The sequence below is a fragment of the Argopecten irradians genome, chromosome 9, assembly GCF_041381155.1.
Source record: "Argopecten irradians isolate NY chromosome 9, Ai_NY, whole genome shotgun sequence".
In the NCBI taxonomy this organism is placed as follows: Eukaryota; Metazoa; Mollusca; class Bivalvia; order Pectinida; family Pectinidae; genus Argopecten; species Argopecten irradians.
The window spans coordinates 33,539,833-33,555,847 of record NC_091142.1 but is presented as its reverse complement, the minus strand read 5'-3'; the positions used below and the strand labels follow the sequence as shown (position 1 = coordinate 33,555,847).

Sequence of the window (16,015 nt, the reverse complement as noted above, 5' to 3'; positions counted from 1 at the left end):
TAGTCGCCTTTTACGATCATGCAATAGGGGCAGCAGGTACAATTCTAACGCCCTACCTGCAGGGCAGACAACATTCATTCAAATGGACAGACTTACTGGTATCATGATGTTTTATATGCACTGTTAAATTATTTTTATGTCTTATTTATGTTTAGAAGGAAACATACCTGTAGGAATAACTTTACAATTACTTATAATAACACTCTATAAATGTGACATTGTAAATCACAATTAACTTGTCTTCATGTCCCGGATATATTTGAGGTGGATTCATCAGGTATAGGTGGTCCCGGAAGTCATATTTCCCGGAATAACCTGTAGGAATAACTTTACAATTACTAATAATAACATTGTATAAATGTGACATTGTAAGTCCGGAAGTAATATTTCACGTGTTAATGTCTTAATTAAATGGAAAAAAAAATACGATACATGATTATTTACGATGTCCCGGATATATTTGAGATGGATCGGTGTGGAGGGGTGGTCCCGGAAGTCATATTTCCCGTGTTACTTCCGTTAGGGATATCATATATATCGGGGTACATTCAAACTGTGGTATTCATCTTTATATTTATGCAATGTTAGTCTACATATTATTTTTTAAATCAAGCTGGGTGCATATTTACTCAAGTTATCGTGTTCACAAGGTCCTACATGTATCATACTTAGCAGTGCAAAGGACAATAACTCTGTCAATTATAGTTGAATCAAGCTGATATTCAAACTTGTTCGAGGTACTTCCAATGTTAATCCATGTGAAAAGATTAAAAACTCAGTGCGTATTTACTAAAGTTATCATGTTCACAAGTTCCAAATACTTATTAATGCAAAGGCGATAACTCCTAAGTTACAGTTGAAGGAAGCTGATTTTTTTTTAACTCGTCCAAGATCTTTCCAATTTTAGTCTCAATACAAAGTTTTGGATATATTTGAAATGGATTGATGTGAAAAAAGTGGTCCCGGAAGTCATATACCCCGTGTTACTTCCGTTAGGAAAATCGTGGGGGTGGGGGGGGGTTTTTTAAATGTTCATGCACGTAAATCATCAAAATACATCGTAAAACTCATCAGTCATTATATAAATCATAATATATAGGCTCCAAAAAATCCAAAATTTCCAGACTTCAGCGCTCGCACGCTAATTTGCATATTCATTAATTTCCTGTATAGATATGGACAAGGGTTCTATTTGCGCGGGGGGTGGGGGTTACAAAATATTGAAGGCTTTGCTTCTCCCCCCCCCCCCCCTTACGTTTTATCTTCCTATGCCACTGGAATATTCATGTCTTTGTGTGTGTTGACATGATAAAAAACATATAGATCCAGGGAAGTTCTCTGCACAGATACCAATCAATAGTGATTTGTTCAACCGTGGAGTGAAAACCTACAAAACACAAAAAAACCGTTTTCGTTCACTCGGAACAAGCGGCTCGACCGTTTGTTAAAGTCGCATTTCAAGTTTAAATCCAAACAGTGTTTTGACACAGGCCCATCATGAGGGCTTTGTCAATACTCGTCTGATAACAATATAAAAATCAACAGTTTTCTACATGTAGGTCCTTCGAAAAACTCACCGACCACGAACGCGCGAAACATTTAATATATAAATAATGTATATACATAAGCTTAGTTAACTTACCGGTCTTCCTATATCACGACGAGACCTTATAGTCCTCGCTGAGAAAAGATGATGGTCATGTTTCTGATAATCCTCTCATGCAGATGTCCAGCAATACACTGAATAGTGATAGGAGAGGTCAGAAAAACAGGTAGGGAAGTGACGTGTAGGAAACACGAGAAACATGCAATGCACGTGTCAAAGAATGTGAGGTTCTTCCACGTCCCACAACACAAGTACACTGTACAATTATGTAAACAAGTCACACCGGGCATTACATATCATTATCTCTATACCCCCCGAAATGAAGAGTACATATGGATACTGATATATATTGTAATAGCAAAAAAAATATTACACAACATAATTGTTATATATATGCATCCATGTATATATAACGATATACCAATTGCTCAAATTTTGTGGGGGAAATAAATATGAAATGAAATCTATATTTGTGATTGCCTCTTATTTGTTCAGTTAATGAACAATTTAAATTAATATGACTAACAATATCAGTGTAAAAATGTCCGCAATAGTGACATGATATTACAGAATTTTCAAAACGTACAGACACAATAATCTTCATATTTCAGGGCAATTTTGATGACGCAGATATAGCTAGTTTCCAAGGGTACAGGGTAGTGATGTGTTAAACAATAATAAAAATAGACATTGCTTCATACATAGTTCATACATGAAATAAAAATAAAATAAAAATAAAATTCTAATTCTGATATAACGCGGGTCGTTTTATGTTCGCCACCTGGTACCGTCTCCATAATAGCCAGATGATGACTATCTCGAAAGGAAGTTTGCATTTGTGTAGGCGTGGCGAATTGAATCCTTAGAGCGACATTGAAAATAAACTTTATTTATTCAACTTAGGCAAATCACTTTCGATGGCCCGGATATAAACGCTCGAGGGATCTTAGAGTGGGAGAAAACCGGAGTGCTCGGAGAAAACCCGTATGATCAAGCAGGTGATCTCTATATTTTTAATCATAACCTTTTCACGTCCGTGCCGGGAATCGAACCCAGGTCGGCTAGCATAGGGGAAAGGCGAGTGGCTCAGTAACCACTACACCACCCGATCACCCCGTGCTACATTCCATCCGTGGTGCGACATTCAATCCATGGTGCGACATTCAACCCGTGGTGCGACATTCAATCCGTGGTGCGACATTCAATTCGTGGTATTTATATTTTTCACTGGTGTGTCTCGGCTAGGGGACAGAGCCCACAGCCTATCCCAATCTCCATATAGAAGGCCAAAAGTTAAGTGTTATCAATGAAGACGTAAGAAAGAAAGAAAAATGATATCCTTAATAGTCGCCTTTTATAATCATGCAATTTAGGGGCAGCAGGTACAATTCTAATGCCCTACCTGCAGGACAGAAATTCATTCAAATTGACAGGCTAAAAGGTATTATCATGTTTTATATGCACTGTAAAATTCTTTATATATATTACATATAAAGATCTGGTGAGGAAAACAAATATTTGTAAGTTATGAGTGTCAAACGACAGCCCTCCAATTTGTACCAACCCTGTATAGACTACAATGTAAATGTATCATATCAAAACGTTCAAGATGGATTTCACCTAGCTTTTCTTGTGTTTCTATGTACCTGAAGATGGCCAAAGGCCGAAAATTTGTGGAAGGAATATTTATACTATTTAATGTTACAATGTAAAGGATTTATTGATAAAACTTTTTTATTGAAAAAAATATGTTTAAATCTAATCCAAAAAGATTTGATATGACGACATGAAATAAGTAAGTTGTTTTGATTGTATTGAACTTGGGTTACTGTCCAAGCCTTTTTTGCGATTAATTTATTAGACTTTGATCTAAAATTGATGAATTTCCAAACGGAGGCATATCTGTGAATCTGGATAAGCCAAACAGGGTTATTTCCCTTCGACTGAGAGACGTTTTGATCTATATCCACATAAATATTTAAATGACTGAAAAAATGAAACATGCATCTTCTACATTGATTTTAAAAAGTCGATATTACTAACAAAATATCATTCCAAACCAGAACATATATTAAATACAATCTACATATTCATGTAAAAACCCGATCCATGCCCCTATTTACATGTACATGAATCGGGTGGTCTTCATTGAAAACAAGGATGAAAGGGTCAAAAGCAAAGGTCATGAAAGTAACACCAGCATAATTTAAGCCAAGAACAGTTCTATGGAAAAAATATCATCAAAATTATTGATTGTCTATAATCTTAATTTACATTTGATAAAAAAAATCAGGAAAAATCATTTTCCTTGGTCTTTGGCATGATAATGAAAAATTAAATTTGTTATGAAGATTGGATTTGTGTCTGGGTTCGGCTTACACAAAGTTTCCGCCACTCACAAACACGCACACGTGTGTGTTTGTTTACATGGTGTACTCTTACAGTAGTCTAAAAATAATATCCAATGAAATGACAATGCTTTGGTACATAGTTTAGCGAAAAAATCATAAAAAGTAATTATAATACTATAATATCTTTACGGAATATAGTATATTAAATATTTTAGTTTTCTAAATGACATTACTATTTTTGATAAAATTTATAAAGTATTTATTATCCAATCAGCTACCGTCTTTAAATTTAGAGCGATACTTGGCGGGCATATTTTTTCTGCATCTGCAACTGCTGGCAGCGATTCCTCCGATAAAAGGTAAAATTCAGACGATGAAATGTTTTGTCATCCAAAATAGTCGTAGTGGTTTTAATACACACACATATAACTCCCCACTGAAAATGTTTCCATTGCCAATTATTAATTTTAAAGTGGTTTTTAGAGCATATTACTTCTCCAACATATCGACTAGAAAGATGAAATGGACAATTGAACATATTCGGCTGTCACTTCTGTCGACAAGAAAACGAACTAAAAACGTTCTTTTTTCTGTCGAACACGTTGAAATTTATAATAACGACTACTTAAATTTCGACTACGTAATTTTTAAGTCTACAGTATACAAACTGTTATTTATTATACATTTACAAATATAAAATAATATGAATCATGCAAGGCATGGAAAGAGAAAAACTTTACTTGTTTATTTTTTAATTGTATTTCATTGAGTTAAACAAACAATTTCATCTTGCAACAATAAGTGCACGAGCCGGTCCGACAAACCACAAAACAACTATCAGAAAACAGTAATCGCTAAATTAAAACGCCAGTTGACATTTTTGGGAATTTAAAATTTAATTTAAAACTTACAGAATCCTTGTTTTTGTTGCTGGGTTAGATGAGGTCCCTGATGAAGGTGAGGGTGTGAGGTATACACAATCCGTCTTCTTTTGTCATTATACTTCCATTCAAACCCAATTATTACTGTTTTCAATCAGCATTTCATGTACATGTATACGTACGTGTACGTAGAGTCTGTAACAGATAAAATAATACTCATTAGATAATATGTACGAAATAGTACATAACACAGCATTCATATAATCATACATAACATTCTCACACAACCATGTTCCCACACAACCATGTTCCCACACAACCATGTTCCCATACAATCAATGAATGAAAAGGATAAGTCTAAAATAATCAGAGGGATTCGGAAAAGTAGAATGATGGGGGGAAAGTTGAATAATGATTAACAAGTTGTATAAATTGAATGAAAATACAGAAATAAAAATATAAGAAAAAAGCTTTGAGATAATGATAAGTTAAAAAATAGTATAACAAGATTGAGAGAATTGTATGGAGTGTTTCTATAACTAGGGTCATTGTTCAGACTGTATATAGTGTACATCCTGTTGCTAACAGAATGTAATTGATCTCATATGATCTATATAAGGCTTCAATAAAGGATGAAGACTTCAGAATGTGACCCATGGATACCACCACGGGCAGTGATGACCTATTTCCTCGGCTCTTAATAATATTTCTGATATTATTAGGAAGACATTTTTTGTGAGCATCTTGAGGTGAAAGCAGGGGACTGACCTAGCGATCCTTCGTTAATTGTCATTATCCTGTAGGGGTTGGCGATAGTGACGCTGGGTCTGGTTATCATATGAAAATGCAAAACGATATGTCACTTTATGATTTTCACAGTTACACTCCTATAATCTTTGTACCCACCGAGTATTAACCTTTGATTATCAAATGACTATAGCTTAACCCTTTAAGATTGAAATGATTTAATGACTTAAATATTGTTGTCTTCCATAATCAACCATCTTTTCACACCAATTTCAGGCCTTTTTTCATCATTATTTGGAGAGGATTTTCGGCCCCATTCTCCATGGCAAAGCCTCTAAATATTTCCCAATTCAAGCCTTAAATTGCCCAAAATCAGAGTTTCTTGAAAACTATCCAAAATATTGCATGGACTTAGCTGGTTAAGGCTTTAAATATTTGTGAATTGGCTTCAGAAAAGTACATAAACTACACTGGAAATATAAAAAAATCTTATTTGTCATGCTTTATTTCATATTTTAATTTTTTTCCCAAATCTTAGTTTATCGTGCATTTTCCCAAATTCAAAGATGAGCCCCATTCCCAAAGAAGTGAGAAAAAGCTCTGAATTTTTACCTCCGTCATTGTTATTCCAATCGATTGAAAGAAACACACATTTGAATATTTTCTCCATCACAATTAATGGTGACAGTAACTTAAACAAAAGATTCAGCAGTGTCAAACTGTAACTCTGTGTAATAAACGTTCGGCTGGTCAAACTATCAAAGTGGTCATCTTGTCCAGATTATTATGTTAATATTATTTTTGTGGTTGAATGCATCTATAAAACAAGAAATCGGGTGATAATATTGTGTAACAGACAGAAATGAAGTTAGTTTGGTGTTTGTTGTGGATAGATAAGATTTGGACCAAATTGGAGAAGTCTTATTGTAAACAGCATACTGTGTTTGTACACAGGTGAAAGGCTGTCAAATGGGCTTTGTGCCATACATTCACCTAATAACAGATAGTTTGACCTATGACATTGATCATGATAAAATCAATTCAAAATCAAGAATGGATACAAATAAAATTACTGGTGACAGCTCTTTGCTGCCACCATTGTTAGTTTTTCTAGGCCTGCTTTCTTGAATTATGTAAAATACATGTGTATGTTTGATTTTCAACATACTGTATATTGGAATCATCTGAATTAATAAATAGGATTTGTCTTATCACCATTATTTGGAAACTTAATTATTAACAGGAAAGAAAAAGAGACCTCTTCCATTGGAATGAATGGGATAGGGGTCACTTTTGGCCTAAAGTCATGGATTATATAATCGTTACTAAAGGTTGTACATGATTTCAGGTCAATACAGACTTTTGGTCCTCCTGGTCTACCGATGTCCATATTGTCTAAGTTGTGCCTGTCTATCTTTTTAGTCTGGAACTCCAGACTATGATCACTATATCACCTAAGTAATTTAAGATGATATTCTATTAAGTGGACCATAAGTAGGTCATATATATTTTATTGTCCTATATCTCCCTAACAACATATGTCATTGTAACCTGATGTTATGGTTGTATAAAAATTAGATCACTGTGACCTACATTTCTACCTTATTGAAATAATCAGTTATGTGGTCTTTAGAATCTTTCATTCATTTGATGACTTAATTTGACAAGTTATCCAGGAGCAGGTAATTTGTACCAAAAGTATGTCACCGTGACCTATATTTTAACCCTTTATATCTAGACTTTATGTCTTATGTCTATTTGAATGAGGTCATGATATAATGTCATAAATGAAGCTGCAAATGTGATCTAGGGCAAATCAGTTGCGTAGGTCATTTGACAGCTATCAAATGGAACTTCTGTTTTCTTGGTGATCCATCAGACCACTAGCCTAAAAATGTCCTTCCAATATTTTGGTGGTTTTGGGCTACCACTAGTATCAAAAACCTGAATGATCATTGTGAGGCTGTTTTAGATTAGTTGTCAGTCTGCTTTGTCTTTTGTTGCATGCAGAAGTTTAATGGACTTGTGATTTTGATGATTTAGGATTTCAACTTTCTATTTTGCGTAGTCAGTATTTTGTTGGCAAAATGGCAAAATTTGCTGAAATCTACTTGATTTGATGTATATATTCAAGATGTTTCATTATAAGGAGTTTTATATGCTTCTGATGATGTCCATCAACTTCTTCTTTCATCAGCAGATATTTTCAGCTTCTTAAGACCCCAGAATGTCTTTAAGTTGCTGTGAATAGCTAAGTATAACGTTATGTAGTACAATAACATAGTGATTGTTATCTTTGAGAGAGTAACCAGCTGATACATTGTGTGTATACAAGTCACTATCAAAACTTGGCTTTGACATCAGATAAGGGCATGCTGATGACTGGTGGTAGGAGATGTTTCCTACCTATTGTTTTGGCAGAGTTTCTATAGTACATGCTTTGGTTTCTCAGCTCAGGGTGCCTCGGTGTATTCTGGGAGGTAAACAAAAATTATAAGGCACATATGTACATGTTACAACACAGCTCCAGTATAAAAACATTTCTCCTTGTAGAAAGGACTTTCTGATAGCTTATCAGCCCTATTGGATAATGGTATAGGGGAGGTAATTGTGAATTCCGCAGTAATTTCCTAGACAATATTTCACCCCGAAGAAAGAACAAATAGACCATGGAATATACAGGTATGATTTGATTTCTTAATATCATTAATGTGTTTATCATGAATTCTACTTATCGTTTATTGAATGATGTGATGACAAATTTATTGATGAGAAAGAGAAGTTATAAAAATTTGTAAACATGGTTATAAATGGATGATGCTGATAAATTGTATTTAAAGTCATGCAAAGATGTATGTTAGGAGAGGGGTGAAAGGGGTCAGTACTGATGGGGAATAAGTACATGTGTGAGGGGTCAGTACTGATGGTGAATAAGTACATGTGTGAGGGGTCAGGACTGATGGGGAATAGGTACATGTGTGAGGGGTCAGTACTGATAGGTGAATAAGTACATGTGTGAGGGGTCAGTACTGATGGTGAATAAGTACATGTGTGAGGGGTCAGTACTGATGGTGAATAAGTACATGTGTGAGGGGTCAGTACTGATGGTGAATAAGTACATGTGTGAGGGGTCAGTACTAATGGGGAATAAGTACATGTGTGAGGGGTCAGTACTGATGGTGAATAAGTACATGTGTGAGGGGTCAGTACTGATAGGTGAATAAGTACATGTGTGAGGGGTCAGTACTGATAGGTGAATAAGTACATGTGTGAGGGGTCAGTACTGAGAGGTGAATAAGTACATGTGTGAGGGGTCAGTACTGAGAGGGAATAAATACATGTGTGAAGGGTCAGTACTGATGGGGAATAAGTACATGTGTGAGGGGTCAGTACTGTTTGGGAATAAGTACATGTGTGAGGGGTCAGTACTGATGGGGAATAAGTACATGTGTGAGGGGTCAGTACTGATGGGGAGTAAGTACATGTGTGAGGGGTCAGTACTGATGGGGAATAAGTACATGTGTGAGGGGTCAGTACTGATGGGGAATAAGTACATGTGTGAGGGGTCAGTACTGTTTGGGAATAAGTACATGTGTGAGGGGTCAGTACTGATGGGGAATAAGTACATGTGTGAAGGGTCAGTACTGATGGGGAATAAGTACATGTGTGAAGGGTCAGTACTAATGGGGAATAAGTACATGTGTGAGGTGTCAGTACTGATGGGGAATAAGTACATGTGTGGGGGGTCAGTACTGATGGGGAATAAGTATATGTGTGAGGGGTCAGTACTGATAGGGAATAAGTACATGTGTGAGGGGTCAGTACTGATAGGGAATAAGTACATGTATGAATGAGTACAATAGGAAGTCACAACTGAGGAATGGGGTTAAGGACATTCGTGTATACAGGATAGGGAAATGTCTGAATCAGTGCCTGGTAATTGGTATCAGTTTGTCATTGGCATACAGTTCTAGTTGGTACAAGGGGAAATCTGTACAAGGGTGATATATACAGACTAAATAAAAAAAAACTAAGACAAGAGGGAATTGGTACAAGGAAGAAAGTCAATTAGGAATTGATACAAGATTTAATTAGTGCAAGAAGGAACTGATACAAGATTTAATTAGTACAAGAAGGAATTGATACAAGATATAATTAGTGCAAGAGGGAATTGATACAAGATTTAATTAGTACAAGAAGGAATTGATACAAGATTTAATTAGTACAAGAAGGAATTGATACAAGATATAATTAGTACAAGAGGGAATTGATACAAGATTTAATTAGTACAAGAAGGAATTGATACAAGATTTAATTAGTACAAGAAGGGATTGATACAAGATTTAATTAGTACAAGAAGGAATTGATACAAGATATAATTAGTACAAGAGGGAATTGATACAAGATTTAGTACAAGAAGGAATTGATACAGATTTAATAACAAGAAGGATTGAAAATTATACAGTTATACAAGATATACAGATATTATTTAAGTACAAGAGGGGGAATTGAACAAGATTTAATTAGTACAAGAGGAATTGATACAAGATTTAATTAGTACAAGAAGGAATTGATACAAGATTTAATTAGTACAAGAAGGAATTGATACAAGATTTAATTAGTACAAGAAGGAATTGATACAAGATTTAATTAGTACAAGAAGGAATTGATACAAGATTTAATTAGTACAAGAAGGAATTGATACAAGATTTAATTAGTACAAGAAGGAATTGATACAAGATTTAATTAGTACAAGAAGGAATTGATACAAGATTTAATTAGTACAAGAAGGAATTGATACAAGATTTAATTAGTACAAGAAGGAATTGATACAAGAATTGATACATTTAATTAGTACAAGAAGGAATTGATACAAGATATAATTAGTACAAGAGGGAATTGATACAAGATTTAATTTGTACAAGAAGGAATTGATACAAGATTTAATTAGTACAAGAAGGAATTGATACAAGATTTAATTAGTACAAGAAGGAATTGATACAAGATTTAATTAGTACAAGAAGGAATTGATACAAGATTTAATTAGTACAAGAGGGAATTGATACAAGATTTAGTACAAGAAGGAATTGATACAAGATTTAATTTGTACAAGAAGGAATTGATACAAGATTTAATTAGTACAAGAAGGAATTGATACAAGATTTAATTAGTACAAGAGGGAATTGATACAAGATTTAATTAGTACAAGAAGGAATTGATACAGGGATTAAATTGGTACAAGAGGGAATCAATACAAAATTTAATTGGTGCAAGAGTGAATCAATACAAGATTTAATTGGTACAATTGGGAACTGATACAGGATATAATTTGCATAAGGAGAATTTGTACAGGATGAAATTAGTACAAGGGGGAAAAGGTGCACGAGAGAAATAGTAAAAGTGGGAATCGGTATATGGTTGGTTACATATTGGGGGAATAGTAGGAATTTGTACTAAATGGAATCTAAACATGATGGAATCGGGAAAAAAATTAGGTTTGTAGAGGACATTACTGCAGAATGCGGGATTGTTACAGGGAATCCTTGAAGGGGGATTGTTACGGGGAGTCCTTGATGGGGGATTGTTACAGCGGGAATCCTTTAGGGGGATTGTTATGGGGAATCCTTGATGGGGGATTGTTACAGGGAGTCAGTCCTTGATGGGGGATTGTTACGGGGAATCCTTGATGGGAGATTGATACGAGGAATCCTTGATGGGGAATTGTTACGGGGAATCCTTGATGGGGGATTGTTACGGGGAGTCCTTGATGGGGGATTATTACAGGGAGTCTTTGATGGGGGATTGTTACAGGGAGTCCTTGATGGGGGATTGTTACGAGGAATCCTTGATGGGGGATTGTTACAGGGAGTCCTTGATGGGGGATTGTTACATGGAGTCTTTGATGGGGGATTGTTACAGGGAATCCTTGATGGGGGATTGTTACGAGGAATCCTTGATGGGGGATTGTTACGAGGAATCCTTGATGTGGGATTGTTACAGGGAGTCCTTGATGGGGCATTCGCGTGAAAAATTCACAAGTATTGTATTTTGAAGAGTGGAAACGACATTGAGGTCATTGATAGCCATATAAACTTACATATTAAAGATAAAAAATGTTGTTGTTTGTAATATTTCAGTCAATTATCAAGCTTTGAATATATGTGTGTAAAATTGTATTTTGAGAAAAACAGACGGTAAAGTAGGGTTATTGAGAGTACAATATTTCCAAAACCGCACTGTCAAATTTCAAATAAAAGCCTTAATAAACAGTTGATCAACCAATCTTTCAGTGAGCAAATTTTAAAGAAAATTAAACGAGGGGAATTTTTTAGGCCTAACTGTATCGAACCACCTTAATATTGATTATTGATGTTTTATATAAATGAGCTTGGACCAACTCCTAGGGGCTGAGGGGTGGGGCCCCAAAAGGGCAAATTTTCTTATTTTAAGCTTTAAAATCCTACTCCTCCTTTATCCTTGGGTTGATTTCATCCATATTTGGTGTGAAACATCATTAGGGAAGGACAGTCATATTTTATAGAAATGAGCCTGGTCCGACCCCTAGGGGCTGAGGGGTGGGGCCCCAAAAAGGGCAAATTTTCTTAATTTTAGCTTTAAAATCCTACTCCTCCTTCATCCTTGGATGGATTTCATCCATATTTGGTGTGAAACATTATTGGGGAAAGATTTTTGCTGGGCAAACCTCCTGTTTTCAAATTTTCGTCTGCAATTCATAGAATGTAAAAGTACCTCAAAATTTCTTTCAAAATGTTCATATACTGTGCAACTGTATTCTTAATTTGTCGCAGGTGGAGATGGGGAGGGGGTCATTTGGGGGATTATGTATTAGTGTCCATTACAATGAGTACTTGTTTTAGCTTTAAAATTCTCTTTAACCCTTTAGTGGATTTCATCCATATTTTTCGTAAAAGATCGTAGAGGAAGGACTGTCATATTTTATATAAACAAGTTAGGTCCGACCCCTGGGGACAGAGGGGCGGGGCTCAGAATGGGGAATTTTGATTAAATTTTGCTTTAAAAGCCTACTCCTTCCTAACCCTTGAGTGGATTCATGCATCCATATTTTGTGTGAAACATTACTGGAGAAGGACAATCATATTTAATATAAACGAGTTAGGCAAGACCCTAGGGGACAGAGGGGCGGGGCTCAGAAGGGGGAACATATTTTATAAAGGACGAGGTAAGACCCATGGAGATAGAACGTCAGGGGTCCAAAATGGAAGCTTTGCTGATATTTGGCTTTGAAATCCGACTCCTCCTTCATCCTTGAATGGGTTAATACCATATATGGATGAAGGGCTACCAAGTTTGTTCAACAAATGACCTTTACCTATTTTAGAAACTTACATATTCAAAAAAAAGTTCCGTGTATTGCTTATATTAATTGTTAACCACTCCATTATACTGTGACTGTTGTTTTGTGCCATGAGTCAGATGACCGTTAAGGCCCTTGGGCCTCTTGTTTATATAGGGATTTTAAGAAATGGTCGCCAAATTTGGCGGCCATTTTTTTAAAATTGTGTCTTTTTTTCGCTTTGAGTAGATCGAGACACAGTTTTACCATTTTTTACTGAAATTGTTTTTACTTAAATCATCACTGCGCCTGCATTTTTAGCTGTATCGAGTTAATCTTTGCTAGGTTCGTGGTAATTAAAATATTGAGCATTAATGTATGAAATGATACACCTTTGTCACTTTAATTTTACATTTTTAGGTCACCTGAGACGAAGTCTCAAGTGACCTATTCTAATCGCCTTTTGTCCGTCGTCGTGCGTTGTGCGTCGTGTGTCGTGCGTCGTCCGTCGTCCGTCGTATGTCCGTAAACAATTTACTTTTTCGACTTCTTCTCCAAAACTGCTGAAGCAATTTCAATGAAATTTTGCACAAACCTAAGGCAAAAGGCCAATCAAAATTGTGAATTATATGGTCCCCACCCCCCAGGGGGCTGTGGGAGGGGCCAAAAGGGGTAAAATTGAGTAAAATTTCAAAAATCTTCTTCTCTACTCACAGATGTGGTAGAATCAAATACTCTTCATAGATAGAAAGGTCTTAAGGTCCTTTACAAAAATTGTGAATTATATGACCCTGGGGTCTATAGTTTCCCCCTAGGGAGGGGGTTAAGTTTACTATACTTTATATTGAGAAAACACATTTTTGCGCATTATTTGGTCATTTGTAATAGGAAATGAGTCAAATGTTGTCAGAATTATCAGTATGAGATGGCCATTTAATCCTATTAACAAATTTTCTATGACTGATCCTCAGGGGCCTTAGGGGCGGGGTCAAAAGGGGTCAAATAGGCTAAAACTTCAAAAATCTTCTTCTGAAATTCTGGAAATGGTAGAATCAAATACTTTTCATAAGTAGAATGGTCTTAAGGTCCTTTACAAAAATTGTGAATTATATGACCCTGGGGTCTCACGTTTCCTCCTGGGGAGGGGGTCAAGTTTACTATAGTTTATATAGGGAAAACACATTTATGAGCATTTTTTGCTCAATTTTCATTGGAAACGAGTCAAACTTGGTTAGAATTATTAGCCTGAGATAGCATTTTAATATTATATCCACATTGGTTCTGGCCGACCCCCTGGGGGCAGAGGGGCGGGGCTAAAAAAGGGTCAAATGGGCTAAAACTTCAAAAATCTTCTTCTGAAATTCTGGAAATGGTAGAAACAAATACTTTTCATAAATAGAAAGGTCTTAAGGTCGTTTACAAAAATTGTGAATTATATGACCCTAGGGTCTCACGTTTCCCCCTGGGGAGGGGGTCAAGTTTACCATAGTTTATATAGGGAAAACACATTTATGAGCATTTTTTGCTCAATTTTCATTGGAAACGAGTCAAACTTGGTTAGTATTATTAGCCTGAGATAGCATTTTAATATCATATCCATATTGGTCCAGGCCGACCCCCTGGGGGCAGAGGGGCGGGGCCAAAAAAGGTCAAATGGGCTAAAACTTCAAAAATATTCGTTTAAAAGTCTGGAAATGGTATAATCAAATACACTTTATAGATGAAAAGGTCTTAAAGTTTCTTTATAAAAATTGTAAATTATATGACCCTGGGGTCTCCTGTTTCCCCTTGGGGAGGGGGTCAAGTTTACTATAGTTTATATAGGAAAAACACATTAATGAGCATATTTTGCTCAATTTTCATAGGAAATGAGTCAAACTTGGTTAGAATTATAAGCCTGAGATAGCATTTTAATATCATATCCACATTGGTCCTGGCCGACCCCCTGGGGGCAGAGGGGCGGGACTAAAATAGGGTCAAATAGGCTAAAACTTCAAAAATATTCTTTTAAAAGTCTGGAAATGGTATAATCAAATACACTTTATAGATGAAAAGGTCTTAAAGTTTCTTTATAAAAATTGTAAATTATATGACCCTGGGGTCTCCTGTTTCCCCTTGGGGAGGGGGTCAAGTTTACTATAGTTTATATGGGAAAAACACATTAATGAGCATATTTTGCTCAATTTTCATAGGAAATGAGTCAAACTTGGTTAGAATTATTAGCCTGAGATAGCATTTTAATATCATATCCACATTGGTCCTGGCCGACCCCCTGGGGGCAGAGGGACGGGACTAAAAAAGGGTCAAATAGGCTAAAACTTCAAAAATCTTCTAAAATTGTGGATATAGTAGAATCAAATAATTATGGATGGAAAGGTCTTCAGGTGTTTTATAAAAATTGTAAATTATATGACCTTGGGGTCTCACGTTACCCCCTGGGGAGGGCTCAAGTTTACTATAGTTTATATAGGAAAAACATATTTGTGAACATTATTTGCCCAATTTTCGTAGGAAATTAGTCAAACTTGATTAGAATTATAAGCCTAAGATATAGCATTTTAACATCCATATCCGCCCACGATGACCCCCTGGGGGACCAGAGGGGCAGGACCAAACAGGGTCAAATTGATTAAAATTTCAAAAAATACCTTGAAGTTCACAGGTTTGATGGAAGCAAATACTCTTCATAGTCTAAAAAGTCAAATTTATAAATCACTGACCAACTTCAAGGCCCAGCATATAGTGTTTATATGTCTTTAATTTGTTTCATTATTTGTTTCATTATATATTCTAACTCAGGTGACCGTTAAGGCCCATGGGCCTCTTGTAATGGTAAATTGAGCACTTTTATTTTTTACTCTAAAATATAGAAAAATAAAAAATATTCAAATGGGGCAAAAAAATAAGCACACGGACCACCATTTTTCTGCCTGATTTAGAAAGAACAATCATTTCCCTATTGATATGCAAAATATTAACAAAAGTTTAATACCAGAACTTTTTCTATTCAATCTAATTAAAATTAGACTTGTAATTCCGCTCCACTACGATACTCTCTACGTTACGCTCCAATACAAGATCTAACGATGCCCCGCTGGAGGTCACCTCAGCATGA

At 35.7% G+C, this 16,015-nt stretch overlaps 1 protein-coding gene and 1 long non-coding RNA gene across 8 annotated transcripts in view; one reads left to right on the top strand and one right to left on the bottom strand.

Annotated features, from left to right (window-relative positions):
* LOC138332125 (lactose-binding lectin l-2-like) overlaps positions 1–16,015 on the bottom strand; it is a 387,766-nt gene that overhangs the window by 262,701 nt on the left and 109,050 nt on the right. The gene's annotated exons all lie outside the window — the stretch shown is intronic.
* The window catches only part of LOC138332118 (uncharacterized), a 67,503-nt gene continuing 55,742 nt past the window's right edge, over positions 4,255–16,015 (top strand). Inside the window, exons 1-2 of the long non-coding RNA XR_011209772.1 lie at positions 4,255–4,316; positions 8,139–8,267. This is a non-coding gene — a long non-coding RNA (uncharacterized lncRNA). The remainder of the gene's footprint in view (positions 4,317–8,138; positions 8,268–16,015) is intronic.